The sequence below is a fragment of the Callospermophilus lateralis genome, chromosome 18 (genome assembly GCF_048772815.1).
Source record: "Callospermophilus lateralis isolate mCalLat2 chromosome 18, mCalLat2.hap1, whole genome shotgun sequence".
NCBI lineage: Eukaryota > Metazoa > Chordata > Mammalia > Rodentia > Sciuridae > Callospermophilus > Callospermophilus lateralis.
In genome coordinates, this window is record NC_135322.1 from 56,335,710 (window position 1) to 56,357,452 (window position 21,743).

The following is a 21,743-nucleotide window of genomic DNA, read 5'->3' on the forward strand; positions in this document are numbered from 1 at the left end:
TCTGCACTCCAGATTTCTCAACCCAGAGTGTAGATTGGATCTGTTTTCTCCAGTTGGGAAAGTGATTGAAGGACTCGGTATAAACCATGGAGATCAATGAGCAGATACAGGCCTCAGTGTGACTTGCCTTATCAGAAGCCCCAAATGATAAATCTACAGTAATTAAAATAGTGTTATGCAGACTTAAATAGATCAGTGGAACAACCCAGTCTTTAAAGAAACATTTGATGTGATGCACGTAAGAAAGTGAAAGGAAATTGCTCATTGTCTATATTTTTTGAGTAATCGACCTAAATTGTTGAAGCAAATTGAAACGGAGACCAGCTCTAAAGAATCCCTCAGCAGACAAAAACCAGTCAAGCTTCATAAGTGACCTTAACCTTGCAGGATTTTTAAACATAAGCACAGCTTTACTGGAGCTCTTTTTTGGTGACTGTCTGTTGTCTTAGCTGCTTGTGTTGCTGTAACAGACTCCCATAGACTGGGAAATTTATATAAAACAGAATCTTTCTCCCCACTCACAGTTCTGGGACTGGGAACTCCAAGATGAAGTCTCCTCTGTGTGACTGGTGAGAGGTCTTCTGTGTCCTCACGTCCTGGCAGAGGAGCAGAGGATGGACCCCCTCAGGCAAGCCACTTCCTATTAGTTCCCACCTCCCAGAACTGCTGCTTTGGCGATTTAAGTTTCCAACACATGGTTTTGGGGGACACATTCAGATCATAGCACCTTTATTAAAAGAAAACAGAGCTTCAGCGTGACTCATCGGAAGGAGCTAACAAAGTCACATAATAGGATTTTTTCCAAAAGCTGCGTCAAATAAACCAACTGTAGAACTGTAACCAATCAAATATTTTCTTGGCTTTATTTTCATGTTGGTCCTATAGAAACTTCCTTTTAACCACCTGTACTCCCATTGTGGAGATTCTCAGCCACTTCTGATTCAGATCTGCCTGATTCACGAGTCAATGTTGGCTCAGGTAGGCTGTTAGCAATTTTATTTTGCCTTGGTTTACCTTTTTTGATAAAACACCAACAGACCCTTTAGGATTTTTGTAGCGTATGCCTTCTAGTTGTGAATTCTTTTGTTTATCATGGAAGGTTTTTATTTTATTATTGTCATGGTTAATTTGAATTGTCAACTTGATTGGATTAAGAGATACCAAGAATTAAGAGGTTTGTGGGTGTGTTAGTGAGGGTGTGTGTAGGAATGATTGGCATTTGGGATAGCCAACTGAGGGGGTCCTCCCTAAGTGTGGGCAGCACTGTCCAATGGGATGATGGCTTGAATGGAATAAAAGTTGGAAGGACAAGGAAGCTGCAGCAGATGCAAGTTCAATTTTTTTTTGAACGAGTCCTTGATTGCTGCTGCAATTGTCTCAGGATATCAGATTCTTGCTTCTTCACTCTTCTAAAGCGGATTCTGCCAGAAGCCTTATGTCTCTTACTAGGGTAGCATGGTTGATCCCTCTTATTCTGGGGCTTCAGCCTCTTGGGATGTGCAGCTACTGGTTCTTCCAGCTCTCTAGCCTACAGATAGTCATTGTGGACCATCCAGCTTCTGGTTGCATAAGCCAACTTACTAAGTACCCTTTTTATAATTATATTTCCTGTTGATTCTGTTTATCCAGACAACCCTACCTAATAGAATCATCAGATTAGTTTTGCTGGGTATAGTATTCTTGGTTGGCATCCAGTTTCTTTCAGGGCTTATATATATTAGTCCAAGACCTCCTGGCTTTTAGGGTCTGGGTTGATAGATCAGCTGAGATTCAGATTGCTTTACCTTTAAATGTGACTTGTCATTTTTTTCTCTAGTAGCCTTTAAAATCCTATCCTTACTCTATACATTTGGCATTTTCATAACAATGTGCCTTGGTGTGGGCTTGTTGTAATTTTATATATTTGGGGTCTTGTAAACCTCCTGTATTTGATTGTCCATTTCATTCTGAAGGTTCGGGAAATTTTCTGATGATATTTCATTGAAAAGATTGTGGATTCTTGTGGTTTATATCTCTGAGCCTTCATCTATCCCAGTAAATCTTACATTTGGTCTTTTCATGTTATCCCATATTTCTTGGAAGTTGTATTCATGATCTCTTAATATATTTTCTCCATGGTCAAATTTATTTTCAAGATTATGTATTTTGTCTGCATTGCCTGAAACTCTGTCTTCCAAGTGGTCTAGTCTGCTGGTGATGCTTTCTGTTGAATTTTTAAATTGGTTTATTGATTTCTTCATTTCAAGGATTTTTGCTTGATTCCCCCCCCCCCCAGAATCTCTCTCTATTGAAGTGATCTTTTACTTCCTGTATTTTCTGGTTTCACCCCTAATATCCTTTCCTTTACAGATCAGTTTAACCATGCATATTCTAAACTCCTTCTCTGACATTTCTTCCACTGTGGTGTTGATGGATTCTGTTATTGAAGTTTCTTGTTTGTTTGGGGTGATTTATTACTTTTCTTTTTCATGTTGTTTGTATGTCTACCCATCTAACAGTATGGATCTGAGACAGAGTTTCTACCCTGTGGACTTAGTGTTTCTGAAGGTTTCCAGTACCTCATACTTTAGGAGGAGACAAATAATAATAATCAATGCAAACAATATGCAGCATTAAACCAAATAGTTTTTGCTATGACATATACAATGTTAATTGTCACAATAAACAAATAATGTGATCAGTTATTGCCCACATTAAAACAGCAGGTCTTCAAAAGGGTTTACAGTTTCAAATGATGAACAGGGAAAGAACAGAAGAAATGTAGGATGTGATGATTATGAGGAAGGAGGAGATAAAATAGAAGTAAAAAATTAAAGGAAGAGTGAAACAGATAACAATAGAGTTTGGCTGTTAAAATTAAAAAAGAATAAAGGGAAACAGTTAAGTGAGAAAAAATATATAAAATAAAAAATTTAAAAAGTAAAAGAATATAAAACAAAATCCAAAATATCCTAATCAAACATCCTAGCCTTCAGAAGACTGAGCCACAAAAAATAACTGCCATCAAAAAAAAAAATGCTAAAAATGAGGAAAAAAAAGACAAATATGTATATGTAGAAGTGTCCATGAACCATTCAGGTCAAAATTAAACAGAAAAGAAAAGTAAAGAAAAAAGATCTTGATGAGATGTTAAAGAATTGTTTCTGTTGAAGTGCAAAAAATTCTCAGCTTCCCTTTTCAGTAGTGCTAGATGGGGTGGGCTGGAGTGTGGGGTCTGCTGCACCCTTAGGGAGAGGTTGCTGGAGTGTTCTTGAGAGGAGATCCTATGGGCAGTGCTCCTGGAGGTGGGGTTTAGGCTTAAGTAACCTACAGGTTCTTCACTGAAAGGTGATTGTTAAGATACTGGTTAACAGTAACTTTAAACAATGGGGCTTTCTTGAGTGCTACACAAAGCTCCTAACATTGCACATTGCAACTGTGGAAAAGCTGCACAGACGTCTCTGGTCCTGTAACTTTTCTGAATACAAAAAACTAATGCTTGCATATTCATTAACCTGATAATATATAAGTAAAGATTGCTGGTGTAACTCTTGAGACCTCCTTCTCCATCAGAGACCCCAGTTTTATCTTCAAAATAATCTACGTGTGTCAGTCTTTATGAATGGCTATTTTTTAAGGGAAATGAAGTACTAATAATTATTAAATAGAAGATAAATTCACCAGTAAAAAAAATTAATCAAATATGAACATGGTGAGTGCCAGTATCATTCTGCTGACTGCAAGCAAGTTATACTCTCTTGCTCCATCCCAGGCATCTCCTCTGGTTGAATAGTACCCTTCTGTTGATGGATGTAGCTCCTGCCAGTTGTCAGTACTTAGCAACTGACCCAGGTTTTAGAAATCCACTTGGCCCTTTGCTTTCAGAAGTCTCCAGCCTCAGTGTCCTGTACCACCGCCTGCTGATTGTGCTGAAACACTTACCTGTGTCCTTGTGCGGAGCGCCTCAAGTCACCTATTGAGTTTGGCATCAATTTCCCATTTGAATATACTAAACTAAATTGGAAAACCTTTTTACTTTTACATTTCTGAACAGGATTAGGGCCTTGACATTATCCCAGGAAAATTATATGTTAGCCAGCCCTCAAACAGAAGAAAATCCCACCATTGTTACATTATGCTTTGTTTTCACTAACACTACCAAAACAAAGAGAAGTATACACTAAGTAATTGAACTTTGCAACACTGTCAGAAAAGAGCATGTTAAACTAGGACTTCCGTAAAAGCATTTTAATACAGGAAAAAATTATGAAGCAAAATATTATGTCAACATGTATCTATTGAGGAAAATCTCCCCTGAAAGAATAATTATGAGAGGGGAAAACTAATTGAAATATCTCAGCCTGGTTTCAATTTGCATTTCCCTGATGGTTAGTGATGTTTCAGTTGTAATTTACTTAAATGTTTACTAACGAAATAAACTAGAAACATAATTACTGGTTGGGCATGTTATTTTGGGGGAGGCAAAAGGTGAGAGAATGTGGCATCTCACCCAAACTGTAAAGAGCACATTTGTTTTAGGGAGAGAGGGGCATGAATGAAGAAGGCAAATATTTTGTTTTCCAGAACAAGGTATGTCTGCATATTGCTTTATAAATCAAATAACCATGTTCTGTGATAATTACTGTTATCTATTATACTAAGGGTCAATAAGGCTAATTAATTTGTCTAAGGTTTGTAGTCTAACAAGATCCATATACATTATTTGCCAAAGATGATAATATCAATTTAATAAATCCAACATCAAAGGTACTTCCATGGGTTAAGTTTTTTCACTAACTCACCCATAAATCTAATCTTCAGATAATCATTAAAATATTATTAGGAGTAGTATCAATTAAGAAATTAAACTTTAAATATAAAAGCGATCTTTCAGGTTAAAATTGAGTTTCTGAATTTGTAATGTTAGTAATGGCTAAGTTTGGAATTACTATAACAAAATACTTGAAACTGTCCAACTTTATAAAGGAAAGAGTTATGTTTAGCTCATAGCTTTGGAGGTTAGAGGGCATGGCACTATTGTTGGCTGTGCTCTTGTGAGGGACCCCTGGTCTAGATCACACCATGATGGGAGTGTATGGATAAGGGAGAGGTGACACAGTGAGGCAAGTGGCCAATTCCTTTTGTGGGCACACTCCAACTGACCAAAGGGCCTCCCTCTAGGTTCCATTCCTTAAAGTTCACACACCACCCCTAAGCTGCCAAACTGTGGCCCAATCCTCCAAACTGTAACCCCGTGGGGACAGACCACATCCAGGTCATAGCACATGATTAAGAGACTTCCACTTAAGTTCATTTTGGAAAGAGAACTACAAAGTCTCTATCAACAAAATGGAAACAAAGCAAAATTAGCAAATAAAGCCTTTTACCAGCGATTTTCATAGGCCAGTTAAATTAATATTAAATAAATTCTAAATATTATGTTTTATTTAAATTTTATTTATATAATCTATATTTAAGTGGGGATTAATATGGATATCTCATTCTTCATAAAATTATGTTAAATAATCATTTTGTTCTTAGAGAATATACCACCTGCTGCTTCAACTCTTAAATGCTCATTTATAACACTAAAAGACAGACATTTGCCTGTGGTGAGAAATCCAATCTGCTAATTACTGCCATTAATTTGGGTGGTGGCTCTGCCTCTTTGTAAATATGAAATATTATCAAATGTGACAATGCATTTTAAATCTAAAAAATTAAAAATGCTAAATGATATTTATATATTTTTTTAAATTATGCCTACATAGCACAAGTCTATTTATATAAATTTGTAAGCAAATACACATTTTCTCAGTATCTTTTCTATTTATATACACATATATACACATATTCATAAATGCATATTTATATATATGAAGTTTGTCTTCCATAAGGTAATGTAACAACTTTCTTTCAAAGCATCTTCAGTGACTTTAAAAGGGTTATATTTAACTATAAAAATAGTTATAATTTAAGTTAAAAATTAAAAATCAAGGTAGTTTTAGTTGAGTAAAAGCAAACATCACTAGGAAAAAAAAAAAAAAAAAAAACCTTTTCAGAAAGAGAGTGGGGAAAACTCTGAAATGGCTCCCCCAGCCCCTTCTTTTAGCATTCATTACTTGTAGACGATATGGCAAAGGTCAGGGATATGGTGACAGGGAATGCCACTCCTGTTATCACGTGGCATCATGCAAGACTGTCTTGGCAAATAGCTCTACAGACTCCCTCTGCTGGCTGGATGAAATCGGTCACTGGGCAGTAAAATCCAGATGGCCACCCTAGAAGCCTCCTACTGACCTCCACAGGAAGCCCCACCTTTAACTCCACAGTCACAACCTGCGGGTGAAAGTTGGTTCTCTCCCACTCTGGCCTTCAGATGAGAATGCAGCCCAGTCTAGACTGGTGAAACCTAAGTGGTCAAGCGCTCAGCCAAGGTGATCCCTAGAGGTGGGTCAGTGGGAATGTGTGCGTCCAATTTCTAATTTTATGATATTTTGTTACCTCATAGTACAAAACTTACATGGATAACTTATTTTCAATATCTATAATGTTTCCTAAACACTTTGTATTTAGGGAGTTTCAGAATACAGCTAAAAAAAAAAAAAAATCCAAACTGAGCAGTTCGCCATCAGTCTGATGGAGTCTTAAAATATTAAATACAATTAAAAATATTAAGTACAATTAAAAAGGCTTCTGTTAATTTGATTCTGGCTAAAAGTTTAGGAAAAAAGGAACTAAAAAGAGATAACCTATTTTAAAATAACTCTAAGTAAATTATGTTTAATGCCTAATTTTATACATTTAAAAAAATCAGAAACATTCCTAATGATGCATTAGACAAGTTTCAGCAGATCTCAGTATCACAAACGTCTATATAAATATTCTTTACTGTGGCTAGCAGAGGCTCCTCAAAACACAGGTAGTGAGCCCAAGTTAGTAAGAATTACACAGAATATTTTTGAGTTGTGTTAGTGTTCTGTGTATCATATGCCCACCTTTCAGAAACATTTTTGATGCTGTTGCAGCTATTTAGGAAAATTAAGGATGGAACGGGAAAAATCCATTGGTATTATTTATAACCTAGTTTCACGATCTTAGAGCAAAAATCCACTCTGTACAAATAAGTCTCCCTTAAAATATACTCCAGAAGATGAATATTAATTCTCATGAATCATTAGTTCCAACCTTTAAACTTTTCTCTAGGTGTGTTAGGGACTTCACAGCAGGAGGTCCTTGGTCACCTTTTGTGTTTGTCTATTGCATATTCAATGATTGATCAGGCTGCTTGAAAAGCTTTGTTATTTTCATTGCTTTCATTCCCTAATTTCATCTAGTGAACTATTGTGAGGTGTCCTTAATGTTTAATGATGCAGCCAGTCCCGAGGAGCTCCGAGATATTGCAGTGTGAATTTATTTTTTAACCCTGTAGCATTGGGAAGAGACTGCATCGCTTTAAAATATCCCAGTCCATGAGAGGCTGTCTACATAGTTTATCAACTCTCTTCCTCTGACCGATAGCACTGTGGTAGCAATTAACTTCTTCAACTGTGAAGGTCATTGGCTCAGAGAGGTTTCTGGGATGACCTAGCCAGGGGGTAGCAGCCTACTCCTAGACCTTCCAAAATTAGTATTAATTAGAAGAAACCAAGGGGAAGGGTGACCCTCAGGATACTGACAATATTATAATTGTGTAAATATTAGTGACCCTGTCTCTCCTCCAGCTGTGTGCAACAATTAATGAATCCTCCACATTGGACACATTGAATGCTTCTGTGTGGTTTTTTATTGTAGAGACCGATAGTGGGAAATCATGTCTCAAAAACTTCTTTAGAACCTAGCTCTAATGTGTAATACTCTCAGAAAAATAGCAGAAATGTGATTCCTTTATAACTTTAAGAAAGAGTACATTATAATTAGCTTCTTAACTCTTACAATGAGGTTACAGTTGTGTGGTGACACTTACCTTTTTATACCCCAATTTTTATACTTCATCATGATCCTTTATGTTCAAAATATTTTCCATAAGAGAAAAGACAAAGGAACAGCCCCCACACAGTCTTTCTGTGGATTCTGTAAACCTGCCAGTCAGGAAAAAGAAATATGGTATTGAGGTGCATCATATGAACCAAAACAGTTGTGTGGATATAACCCAAAGTTCCTGGGATAAGATACCTGAATCCTATCTACAAGAATCCAGGTAGTGGGTACTTGCAGCTACCTAAAGCCCATAAGTCTAAAATAGATTTCCATTAGTGGTCTACTCTGTGAATTCAGTGGGCAAGGCTTCAGTTCAAATTGAGTTTGCAAATAATATTTAGAAATACAGGTAGGAAAGTTGGCCCAAATCTCCATCATGTCAGCTTAGGAACAAAATTTCTCAATAAGATTACTAAAGTGCAAGAAGTAAAATCAAGAATCAATAATTGGGATGATATCACTAAAAAAAATCTTCTTCACAGCAAAAGAAACAACCAAGAACGTGAAGAGAGAACCTACAAAATGGGAGAAAATCTTTGCCACCAGCATCTCAGATGGAGTATTAATCTCCAGGAAATATGAAGAACTCAAAAAACTTAACACCCCCCCCCCAAAAAAAATACCCAAATAACCTAATAAATAAATGGGGAAAGGAACTTAACAGACACTTCATAGAAGAAGAAATACAATCAGTCAACAAATATATGAAAAAATGTACAACATCTGTAAGAGTTAATTTAAGAAGCTAAATGCAAACTAAAACTACACTGACATTTCATCTCATTCCAGTCAGAATAGCAATCATCAAGAATACAATTAACAATACTGGCAAAGATGTGGGAGAAAAAGTACACTCATACATTGCTGGTCGACTGAAAATTCATACAACCATTATGGAAAGCAGTACGGAGATTTATCAGAAAACTGGGAATGGAACCACCATTTGACCCAGTTTTCCCACTCCTTGGTATATACTCCAAAGACTTAAAACCGTCATACTATAGTGACACAGCCACTTCAATCTATAGCAGTTCAATTCACAATAGCTAAACTATGGAACCAACCTAAGTACCCTTCAACAGATGAATGAATAAAGAAAATGTGGTATATAAAACACAATGGAATATTGTTCATACATAAAGAAGAATGAAATTATGGCATTTGTTGGTAAATGGATGTAACTGGAGAATATCATGCTAAGTGAAATAAGTGAATCCCCAAAAAACCAGGGGCCAAATGTTCTCTCTGATATGCAGAAGCTAACATCCAGTAAGCAGGGTGGGGTCATTTATGGGAAAAGCAGAAATACTTTGAATTATACAAAGTGGAATGAATGGAAGGGAGGAGGGATGGGAATAGGAAAGACAGAAGAATGAATTGGACATTACTTTCCTATGTTCATATATGAATACACGACCAGTGTAACCCTACATCATGTTATGGGAAGAATGGGAAGTTATGCTCTATGTATGAATAGTAGGCCAAAATACATTTTGCTGTCATGTCTAACAAGAAAGAACAAATAAAAAAATTAAAAAATTTAGATGTAGGTTGCTTTCCTCTTTTATCAAGTCCACAAATTCAGAGTCTTTAAATGCTATTTTAAGGAGTGGGTAATTTTTTAAAATCTAGAATATAATAATTATATTATGTATGCTTGCTTTAAGTTTCTCTTAAAAGCAAGAATTTAATATTTTTGTTGCCCAGGGTCATGACCAGAAATCCTAACTTGAATTCATCTTACATGGGGCCAGGATACAATAGGTTTTAAAGTTTCTCCACATAGATGGCATTAAGCCTCAGGTTCTCCTTCTTATCACTTTGCTGTGGTTCAGATACGAGGTACGCCCCAAGCCCAAGTGTGAGACAATGCAATAATTTTCATAGGTGAACTGATGAGAGTAAGAAAGTTCCAGTCTAATCTGTGCATAATCCACCGATATGGACTAACCGGGAGGTAACTGTAGGTGTGTGGGGTGTGACTATAGGGGATCACTGGGAGTGTGCCTTTGGACTCATATTTTGTCCCTGGTGAGTCGAGCTGCTCTGCTCCCTTGGTGCCGTGTCCTGAGCTGCTTTCCTTCTCCATTCCCTTTCACCATGATGGCCTGCCTTACTGGCCTAGAGTTATGGAGTCGGCCATCTGTGCACCGAGGTCTCTGAAACCGTGAGCCCCAAATAAACTTCCCCTCCTCTGTTGTTCTTGTCAGGTATTTAGGTCACAGTGAGGAAAAACTGACAAAAACAACTTTTATCTTTCTGTGTTGACATGGCCTTTTATGAAGGAACTTGGGGGATATCACCTCTTTGGCCATCCCAGCTACTCCTTAAATGTTTGTTACAGTTAATATCATCATGTTCTTCCCCCCACACCTTTGGTATCGGGGATTAAACCCGGAGGCACTTAACCCCATAGCCACATCCCCAGCTCTTTTTATTTTTTAGTTTGAGACAGGGTCTTGCTAAGTTGCTGAGGCTGGTCTTGAGCTTGCTCTCCTCTTGCCTGAGCCTCTGGAGTCACTGGGATCACAGGTGTGCGCTATGGCATCCGGCAAAATATTCCTTCGTTATGCCTCAGCCTCATTGTTGCCTATTGAGACCGGCAGAGGGGGCCTTGCCGTGGAGTTGAACACATTTGGTGCTGCCTGGTGTTCGTGTGGTGATGTCCTCACGTCCATCTCCTCCTGTAGGCCTGTGTCACACCTCACTGTCTGCCCTGGGCCTAGCATGGTGTTCTGGCTGCAGAGAGCCCGAGATCTTTACTAATTGAATGAAAGAGCAAGAATTCTTTAAAATGTACGCAGATCTAAAAATCTGAATTAAATCCTACTCAAGATCCTTCATCTTGTGATGGAGAGGAGCCTTGCCCAGAGGTGGTCTGGTCCCAGAGCCCCAGTGCTGCCTCCGCACTGCATTACACTCAGTCCCAGGGGCCTGCATCTGAGCTGCTCTTGGTGCTCCTTGCAGATCACAAGAGGCCCTTCTCCTCCTCCTCCTTTTCCTTCTCTTCTGGAAACAGAGGAAACCAGAACCTAGTTTTTTAGTGAAAAATTTTAAGCAATACCAAGCTGATGAGTCAGAAAAACATTCATCTAGATCAACAGGAGCCTCATTTAATGTCTTTTGAGCTTTCTTTTTCAGGAATCAGTGTTTTGATTTGAACATGAGGATGGTGGTGGACCCTTGCCTTATCAATCCTTTTATTCTGCCAGTTACTTAAGGCTGAAAGTTGTTCTACACAACTTTGAGATTAATGTTAAGGCTTACGTATACCAGGTGCTCGGTTTATATTTGGAGAATCATGTTCTGCTCCAATAACTTCATAAGCTATTGCTGCCAGGGACAGAAGCAAGTGATCCTCAGGCCCAGTCAAAATACATCTTTATAATGTAACTCCAAGGAATGTATTTATAAATCTTTTTAAACTTTGAGTTTGTAAAAAAGGCCTTTGTCCAAAAGCAATGCAATTGGATCTAAAACATCAAATTGGTGATTAAATAAAATCATTTGTTCCTCTTGGTTGTCACCATTACAGCAAGATATTTTAAATATTTATAATGTCACCTTACTATCAATGACAGTACAGTGAGAAATTGAGGAATGTTAAGGAAACATGTCAGGGCAGTTGAGAATAAATAATTCAGGCATTTTGGATGCAATTTTTAAGAAGTGAGTATGAAGAGAAATGCCAATGTAGAGGACTAGAAAAAAGAAATACAAGTAAAGAGCCAAGGAAACCACTTTTACAATTAACCACTCTTATTTCCTGTGATCTAAATGAAGATCGTTTCAGTGTTTGTATCTTTATTTACACACACACACACACACACACACACACACACACAAATTTTTGTGACTTAAAGTTCCCTTCTAGGATCTCCCCTGTCCCCCATTCTGTGTACAAAGCCCTAAAGGGCAGCTGATTACATTTCCGGCCCAAGGTAAATTGTGAACTTGTCCATCACAAAGCAGATGCACCACGCTCCTGGCCACCAAGTGGCCGCTGGGAGGAGCTGGTGCTCAGGCTCTCCCTGAGATGATGATCTCACCTCCGCACCAGGGCAAAGGATCAGAGCACCGTGGGTAAAATCTTCACGCTTTCTTCAAACTAAAATCAAATGTTGCCCTCATCCCTATTCCTCATCAGACAGCAGGTAAGGGTGCAGGTAAGGGATACTCTTCATGGCAGTCGAAATGCCACAGTGGTGATATTAGTGACACTTAGGCTGCATTTCGTGTTTGTGAACAGGAAGACTGCTGGGCAGTCTGTCCTTTCACATCAAAGACTTGGATTTTCTTCTGTATTTACCCTGCCAAAGTGAGTAGAAGATGTATCACTAATAATAATAATAGCTCTCTGAACATCTCCATTCTTGCATTTTGAGTGGCAGCAGAGATGCATTTTGCAGGGAGAATGAGTTTGTATTTTCCCCATGTGTGAACCTGGCAGGTGGAGATCACAGTCTTCAGGGAAGGGAATTGTGAATTTAGCATTTTGGAGCCCAAGAATCCTTACACTTGGTATGTGTAGGTAATGTGCTAAGGTTTAGCTCGCACTGCCTGCACCTGACCCGCTTTCTGCGCACAGTAGGGCAGTCCTCGTGGCCCTGTCATAAATGGTGGATCAGCTTTGTACACAAATGAAAGTCCCAACTTTTCTCATCTACAAAAGTTTCTCAAAAGCAAAAGCTCTATATTCGCATGGTGTGCTAAATACATACATTTATTAGTAATTTTGCCTCATAAAGCTTTCATTAAAAATATATCTGTTGCCAAAGGGAAAGCATATTGAGACCAAAAAGAACTTGGAGAAACATAAGTTTCTCCTTCTGCCCTATTTTGTAAAGACTTTTCCCCCTTTATGCTTTCCATTAATATTCTATATTATGGTACACAAACATTAGTGTGGATCAGAATTTCTAAGTTAATATACATTTTAAAGCCATTAGAAAAAGCACAGACTGTGTGGTTGCTCTTTTTATGAGAATGGAGATTGAAAGCAGCTGTTTTCAAAAGCGCTAATGTACTTCAAACAATGATGTAATATCTAATGTACATAACCTTTTAAAACCTGGTAATAGAGAAGACATTGAGATTTACTGTGGAAATATGTCTCAATTTTATTTCCTGCAAAAAAAAAAAATACACAGGAAAGCATGTTGAGTTTTTTCCATTTGGTATCTAGAGGCGATGGCGCATAAAGAGAGCGACGCACTACCCAGCAGAGGAATGAATTTAGCATCCATCATCTCAGACGAACAGACAATATGAGAAAATGTTTAAGATCAGTTAAGATCATAAGTAGTGGCTCCTCAGACCACCTGCGTTAAACGATAGATATCCTGCTGGAGTGGGGACTAATTAAACTGCGCATTGCTTCCAAAGTCATCCCTTTCATAAAGTGTTGCGATTCCACTGCAGGATATCTGTGGGAAACAGTAGGCTAAGCTGCAATCTTTCCCTTAAAATTTCTCACGTGGAGAGGAAGATTCAGCTCCTTCCTACTGATGTGGTAACAGATGACCACAAACAACACGGATTGGTTATCTCAATGTTCTGGACGTCAGGAGTCTGAAGTGGGTGGAGAGGCTGTGTTTCTTCCACAAGTTCTAGGGAAGCATCCATTTGCTTGCCACTTCTAGCTTCCAGGGTTCACCCGCATTCCTCGGCTCAGGGCCCCATTCTCCAACTTCAGAGTCAGCCGGGTGACATTGTTCCATCTCTGCTTTTGGCATCACCTTCCTTCTCTGACTCTGACCCTCCTGCCTCCTCCTTTTGATCAACCTTGGGATCACCTTGGGCCCATTCAGATTATCCAGAATAATATCTCCATCTCATGATCCTTAATCACATCTGAAAAGTCCCTTTTGCCATGTAACTAGGGTATTCACAGGGGACCTCATTGGTTGGTGGAGGGGGGTCAAAAGAGCAAGTGTGCTGCCTGGGACACGGGGAAGCTGTCCAGAGTGCTACAGGGGGATGGCGGATTGGAATAGGGCATGAGAGAAGCTGGTGCTGGGGGTGGGTACCCTGGAACCTCTAGCCTTCCTTGAACGTTTAGGGCTCATTAGGGGTATATGAAGAGAGGTGAGCGTACAGGAATATTCCCAACGGAGGGCATATGCTATACAAAGAAAGGAAGCCAAAGACTCAGTTACATCTAAGTGTGATTATGAAGATGTTGAACAGAAGAGCAAATTTATCAGATCCTTCCTTCCCTTGGGAAAAGATAACGTTGGCAGCAATACAGTTATGTGATAGGAACTCATCCCGATGGGACATGAGGGATGGCAGGCGATCAACTGGGGTTGCAGACAGAAATTTTCGAAATTTTACATGTATTTGTTGTCATATTCATTTCAATTTGAAGTTATGTTTGCTTTGTAAGGCACAAAAATGTGTCTAGCAGGATGTGAATAACATTGAATTTTAAAAATACATATATATATATTATAGTGAATGCACTCCCTCCCCCTCCTCTACTTCTATTTACTTCTAAATTCCTCAAACACAACAATAACAAGGAGGCTGGAGGTGAGTGAGTGAGGATATCCCTCAGATTCAGGAGCAACGGGAGTCAAGTTCAATTAGAAATTTCAACCACTGAAAAGACAACAGTTAGAGATCCTTTCATATGTTCTAGGACTTCACAGAGGTAAAATTGGCAGAATTCTGTGAATCACTGCATATGATTTTTTGGAGGGTTTAGGGGGAATGGGAATCTTGAGACAATTTCCAAATTGTAGAACTTAGTGATTGATGGTATAACCTGAATTGAGGCACAGATAACAGAAAAAAAATTACAGGAGAAAATAATGAGTCATAAATTATGTCAGAGAATAAATGTGCTGATTGATCTGCTAACCAGGGAGTTTGGGAGGATAAGAGGATAATTTAGCTCTTGGAATGAGGATCTAAGTCCTTTCAATCAAGAGACGGAGGTGACTAAGCAGGGATAATTCTTAGGGCACGTTCCACTTCCCATGGTTTTGACATTTACTTAATCAATAACTGATGATCACGGTAAATGGATGACAATAATCCTCCTGATCTGGTGATTTGCTTTCCATGGTTTCAGTTGCCCAATGTCGACCACAGCGTGAAAATATCAAATGAAAAGTCATGAAAAATGACATACTTTTGTTATAGTATGTCACTAAATAGTGCATTTCATTATCCTTATTCTTACTCTAATTTGTGGGGAGCCACTCTGAATGATTGGTGTCTTCCGTCTTGGAGTGGAGAGGCTTTGACGTCACTACATCTCCTACATCTCCTAGTGACTTGGACATTGCCCCATCGGGAAGTTTGAGAAAGTCTTCAGACATAGCGATGGCTCTACAGCCCTTGGGTCAAACTACACTCACATGTCCCTTGTAATCCCGCCCCTTCTTAACTTTTTTGGATGGAACTTTCTAAGAATGAGGGTCCTCCCCATAAAAGCCCACTTCCCAACATCATGTGCGCTCTCTCTCTCTCTCTCTCTCTCACACACACACACACACACACACACACACACACATTTAGGGAGCTTGAGACGGAGAGCAGAGGAGCTGTCCTGAAGCTTGTTTAAAGGTAAAGCGTGTGTCTGTGTTTTATTTGGTGTCCCTGGAAATTCCCAGGAGCGACCTTAAGTTCAGCTGCCCCCGCAGGGGGTGGGGGCGGCGTTAATTGATTTCGACTTTATCATAGGTGCCTATGTATAGGAAAAAAAGACACACACAGGACATATAGGGGTAGTATTTTATATGCTTTCAGGTACTAACGGGGGTTTTGGAATATAACCCTCATGAATAAGAGGGGGATTACTGTATTCTATCTTGTTTCTCAGATTTTTTTTAAAAGAAATCAGTTAATAATTATACATGACATTTAATTAGTATTCAGTAAATAACAGCCACTTCAAAAGTATGGTTTGAAAAAAATGCTTAAAATAACTTACAGAAATCTGTAGTAAACACATGTCAAAGATTTATTTATTCTATTAATGAGAGAAAAAGTAAGATGTTAAAACTGACTAAAAAGAACCCGGGACATAGTACATACAGAGCACAGAAAGAAAGAATGCTGGCCTGCGGTGGCTCAATAGTGGTGGAGTTGGCCAGTCAGTAGTCTACAGGGGAATACAAGCTTAAGTTTGGGGGGCTGTCTTTTCTAGTAGAACTGCCACTGATTTCTGTCAGAAAAAACCAAATGTCTAAGTTAACATTAAACTCTGTAGAGTCTGGACACGAATTCCCTTCTAGAATTTAAGTCATTGCTTTGGGAAGATCCTGTTAGATGTTGTTTCAGTACAACAATAAAATGAGACAAAATCATCCTTTTGCCTTAAATAATAGTAATATTATGTTCATTAAATGCAGTGAGAAAACTGAGCCTTGGGGCAGTGGGTAGGGGGAAGGGGGAAGGGAACCAAAACATACAACTTATCCTAGGTAAAGTGGTGGTGGATCCAGGATTTCAATTCAGAGAATTTGGATGTAGACAGCTATTATTAATAATAGTCCTATCCAAGATATATAAAGAATTCAAAAAAATTAATACCAAAAAACAAAACAAAACAACAAAAAAACCAAAACAATGTATGTGTAAGAACTCGTTTCTCAAAGTAAGTCAACATTTGCTGATAGGAAAATACTGTTTGCCAGCTATGTGCCTTAATTGGCTTTAGAAAAAGTTAAAGTGGTGGAAGTATACATTGCAACAACGTAAGTTATCAGTGTTTATCCAGCTGTGTCATTTAAGCAGGAAAAACTTGATCTTGGATTGAATCATACTATTATTCTCAGAGCTACTTAAATTTACTCTTTCCTGCAAATCACCATGATGAAGAGGCAAAAGAATACATGAATTCTTAGTTTTTTATTTAGAGAATTGCATTTGAATTTCTCCCTGGATTTCCTACATTTTTTGAAGTATATTTATTGAGCCATTCATACCAGGTCTGGGGTTTCAAATAATCTCAGCCTCTCTACCTTCTCCACCTAAGTATATGTACACATATATTTAGGTGTGGACTATATACTATAGTTGTACTTCTTCAAAGTAATAAGAGCTTGAGGAGGATGGTAGCATTTCCTTAACTCAAACTAGTTCCATCTATTCTGATCCAGCTCATCCTCTGACTCGGTTATCTTTAATTTCAACCCGGAGAAAGACGGGGCTGTTGGTGCAGGTGGTGGTAATATTCTTAGTGTCAGGTGTTGAAATATTTGGGCAAAATCAAACAGTGGAAGGAAGATCCATGTTCTCTCTAAATTATGCACAGGTTCTATTGCACTAGAATATGTGTTATAAAATAACACTGAAACTGTAAATATGAAATGAAAATCAATTTACTCTAGTTGATTTTCTTGCACCTTTCCCACCTCTGACCAGACTGTATAGATTTCCCTTTGGAGATCACAACTACACTAACCAGTGCTATCTTTCCAAAAGAGTTATTGATGATACCATTCTCTTGCTCAAAATCTTTAAATATATCCCAAGAACCAAAGTCTTCTGAACCTTATTATGCCTTCCTTTTCATCAAAGGGTCCTCTCTGTTTGGAAATTCCTTTTTCCAAATGATGGTTTCTCCATCACCGTCTATCCTTATTTATTAAACACTCCCAAGGTATGGCCCCTTCCTGTCCTGCTCTAATCAGCCTCTCTTCTCCATTTCTATAGTAATTACTATCTTTGCTTTAACAATGTGATAGTTTACAAGGCAGTAAAATAATATCACCATCTTTATTTTTGCAAGAAGACAGCAGACTGTGCCTGAATCTTCTTTGCTTTTTCTTAGTAGTATTTTGCAAAGAGCAGATGTTCAGTAGAGGGATGTTGAATAAATACCTTCTTTGTCAGCAAAAGGCACAGGCTTGAATTAATTCCCACTTGAACAAATATTTTTATATTCACTTCATATTAAATCCTAGAAACCATCTCTTATAGTTATTTCATGACCCTGATGGGTTTGTCATATTTTTCTGGACTGAGATGGTGACTTGCAGAGAGATTTATACCACTCCTAGCAGGTAGCTTTCTATAAATGGGTCATGATCTGATTGAAGAAAAGTTCACACAAGTCTCAATTATTTTCTTTGGGAAATGTAATTGCAACATGGCCTCATACAGAAGCTAAACTCTCTGTCTATTGCTGTAGTTGAAAATACTATGTTTGAAGTAGTTGAGTAATTTTTAAAGGGCTTTCTTCTATCTCCACTTACATAAAAAGAATAACCACAACCTTTCTGCTTTTTCTAATGGCTTCAAAGTTTAGCTTAAGCATTCTAATATACCATGATGTTTTCATATCATGATAAATATTTAATGTTAATGGAAAATAGGAATGTATTTTGAACATAAATGTGAGAGAAATCTTTAAAAATAGGGAAAGGAGAAATTTAAGTTTCTAGAAGTATTTTATTTCTCATAATGTTTTCCCACTGCCAATGAATCTGCTCTTAAAATTATTTATGATACAGAATGACTAAGGAACGATGTTTAACACGAGAAGTGCTGAACTAGAGTAAGCACACCTGCTTTTAAGAAATACATATATTTTCAAGTCCAGAAGAGGATTCAGTTTCATTTGTGCTTGGAGCTGATCTGCTAGGTTAACAGTTCACAGGTAGGATTTTCCAACTATACATAGTATTGGTGAACATATGAGACGTGGGTCATTCATTACAGAATTCCCAAAGTATTTTAAATTCAGGGACTCTTTTGACATCAAAGTTTCTCTGGCAACAGATCCTTGAATGATTGGGCACACATCCATTTCTTTGAAGAATATAGTCTGATGGTTCTTCTGTTCCTGAAAAATAATAAGGAAGCCCAGTTTTTGCTTAGTGCCCATGATAGAGATCATCATTAGGTGTCAATCGAGGTACAATGAAATATGCTGGGAATTGTTTTTGTTACTTTCCATTTTGCTAATTTGGGAAGAAAAGGAGTTCACTTGAAATGAAAATATGCCATGACCAAGAACAAGACATGGTATCAAAATCTAAGAACAGATGATCGGTCCTGATTCCTGTGTAATGTTGGCCCGTATTAGGCAGTGAGCATTACATCAGTGCCTGGTGTAACGTGGATTACCAGGGGGAGCATAGGTGCCTGTGAACTTCATGGCTTGTCAACTGCATAACCTGAAATGGGGTTCAGTTTGTGGCTACTGATACCAAGAGAGGTTGGGGTTATTCCCAGAGTGGCATTAGGGAGTACTTGAGTTTCTTTTTTGGTCGTTCATCCTTGTGTAGATCTGAGCATCCTTAAGTCAATGTCCAGAGACCAAGAACTGACCTGCTGTCTCTTCACTTACTCCCTTGTACCTGAAGCTGATTTTATGAACTTCACAGTGAGTTTGTTTTGAGCCCGACAAATTTATAGTGTGCCTTGGGATATAAATTTAATTGACTATCATTTCAGACTTTGTCATTAGAAAGGTCACCAGAGAAATATACTTAGGGAAATTTCAAAGTATGGAAATTGTCTGTTAATCTTGGCTTTTCATTTAGCTGAGTTTTATTTTAAGGTCCAATTTCGCTGTGCTCTGCCAAAGGCCATTGTAAAACTTGATGGAGAAATAATTTTCTTTTAAAAATGATGTAACATTTAACTCTAATTCTAATTATATTCGATTTAATGGTAATATTAAGGTCTATTTTGAACGAAAGCCGAGTCCTTTTCCTTCACTCCTTGGTAACAGTGGAACTGGAAGCTCCCAAAGTTGAATGGCATTTGCAATTATGGGCTGACCATGCACCATGCATTAGATGCTAAACTCACTGCCCTGGCTGGCATGGGAAAAAAAAAGTTTAAAAACATGCATTTTAATACTTGCATTTCCTATCACAGGAAAGAAAGATACATAACTGAAAATGTGGTTGCTCCTGTATTTATTTATATTTATATTATTATTTCTGTTTGGTCTATGGGTGACATTTTATTTAGTAATTATGCCCTATAATTTGTGCAGAAAGGGTTGTCTATATTTATTCTTCCTCTTTTCTGTGGTCACTGCCATACTGACATTCTTCAATAATTCTTCTTTCATGGATAACCAAATAGAAATAAAGTAAATATTAATTTATAAACTCCAGGGAAAAGTCAACATATTAACCTTAGCGTACATTTATTTTATTCACGTTTGCATTTAAAATTTTCAATAAATATCAAGTACTTTTTGCATATGTATGATCTACTGGGTATAAGGAAGAATTAAAATAAGTAAAATAAAGCATGTGATACATACGTGAATTCTTTTTTTTTTTTTTTTTTTTTTGTGCTTGGTATTGAACTAAAAGTGCTCTACCATTGAGCCACATCCCTGGCCCTTTTTACTTTTTATTTTGAGACAGGGTCTTGCTAATCTGCCCAGGCTGGCCTTATACTTGCCATCTTTCTGCCTTGGCCCCCTGAGTAGCTGTAGTTACAGGTGTGTGTCACTGTGCCTTTTTTGAGTTGCCCAGGGAATGTAGACATTCTAGGATTTAATTAAACATTGAGTCCCAAGGACAGAAAAAAAAAATTTCCCTTAAGGACAAGATAAGGCAAGAAGAAAACTGTTCTATAGACAAATGGGAAAGATGCAAAAAAAAAAAAATAGGAAATTGACATAAGTGTTGAAGATGAGGAGAGTTTGGGTGAGTCAGCGGTGGAGGGAAGGAAATAGGAAATGAGGTCAATATTTAGCAAGGCAGACCTAGGAATACAGTAGGCAGCACAGAAGTAGGTGCTAAGAAGAGGGTTTGTGCAGAATGAAGGAGGAGTTATTCAAATGGAAAATGAATTGGAGCTGGTTCTGCTCTGCTTTGGCTTCAAGTCCTTTTCACAAATATGGGAAAACTGTGCTTCGAAAGAACGGCGGACCATACAAGACACCACAGAATTGCTCCTTCTCCTCGTTTTCCTTCGCCTCCCAATTAAACCCAGGGGCTCTTTACTACTTAGTTCTATTCTCAGCCCTTTTTATTTTGAGAAAGGATCTCACTAAGTTGCCTGGATTGGCTTCTAACTTACCATCCTCCTGCCTTAGCCTCCTAAGTAGCTGGGATTATAGGAGTGTACCACCGAGCTCAGCTCCAACAGAACTTCTTATAATTCTATAGCAGATAAATTTCAAGAAGTTATAAGTTTTCTGAAATAGATTACTGAACACTAAAGGAGAACAGGGAGTCTAGTATTCTGCTCATTTATTTGTTAATATCAATGCTTTAATTATTTTGTAGAAACTAGTAATTGCTGTCTCAATTACAGATTTGATAAAGCAGAGTGGGTTGTGATACATCTAACTTTTCTTCACTTTAGATTATTTTATAACAATTATTTAATATTTTTTTATTATAAAAAGAGTAATTTTATATGTCTTATTTAAAAATGGAGATCAAACGTGTTATTGTGCTGCAACAAAGCAGATTATCGATGGGCCCCGGATTTCTTCTGGCTTGTACCTCCTGTGGATATCCTGCAGGGATTTTATTATCAGGCAAATATTAGAAACATAGGAATACAAGTGCTTTGTGCTAATGTGCAGCCCAATCCTGGGATGTATTTAAATTCATCTTTTCATGTTTTTCGGATATAGTTACTCACTGCTATAGCTTAAGTGTCAAGAACATGTTTCCCTGTCTTGAATTACCCATGTTTGTCTTTCATATTATTAGTCTGTTTGTTAAATGAGCTGTCATTGACACGCAACAGTGATCTGCTTCTACTTTCAAATCCCTTTGGGAATTGTGAGATACATGTCTAGAAACTAGCTGTGAATTATGGTCCAAATTACTGTTTATCTCTTC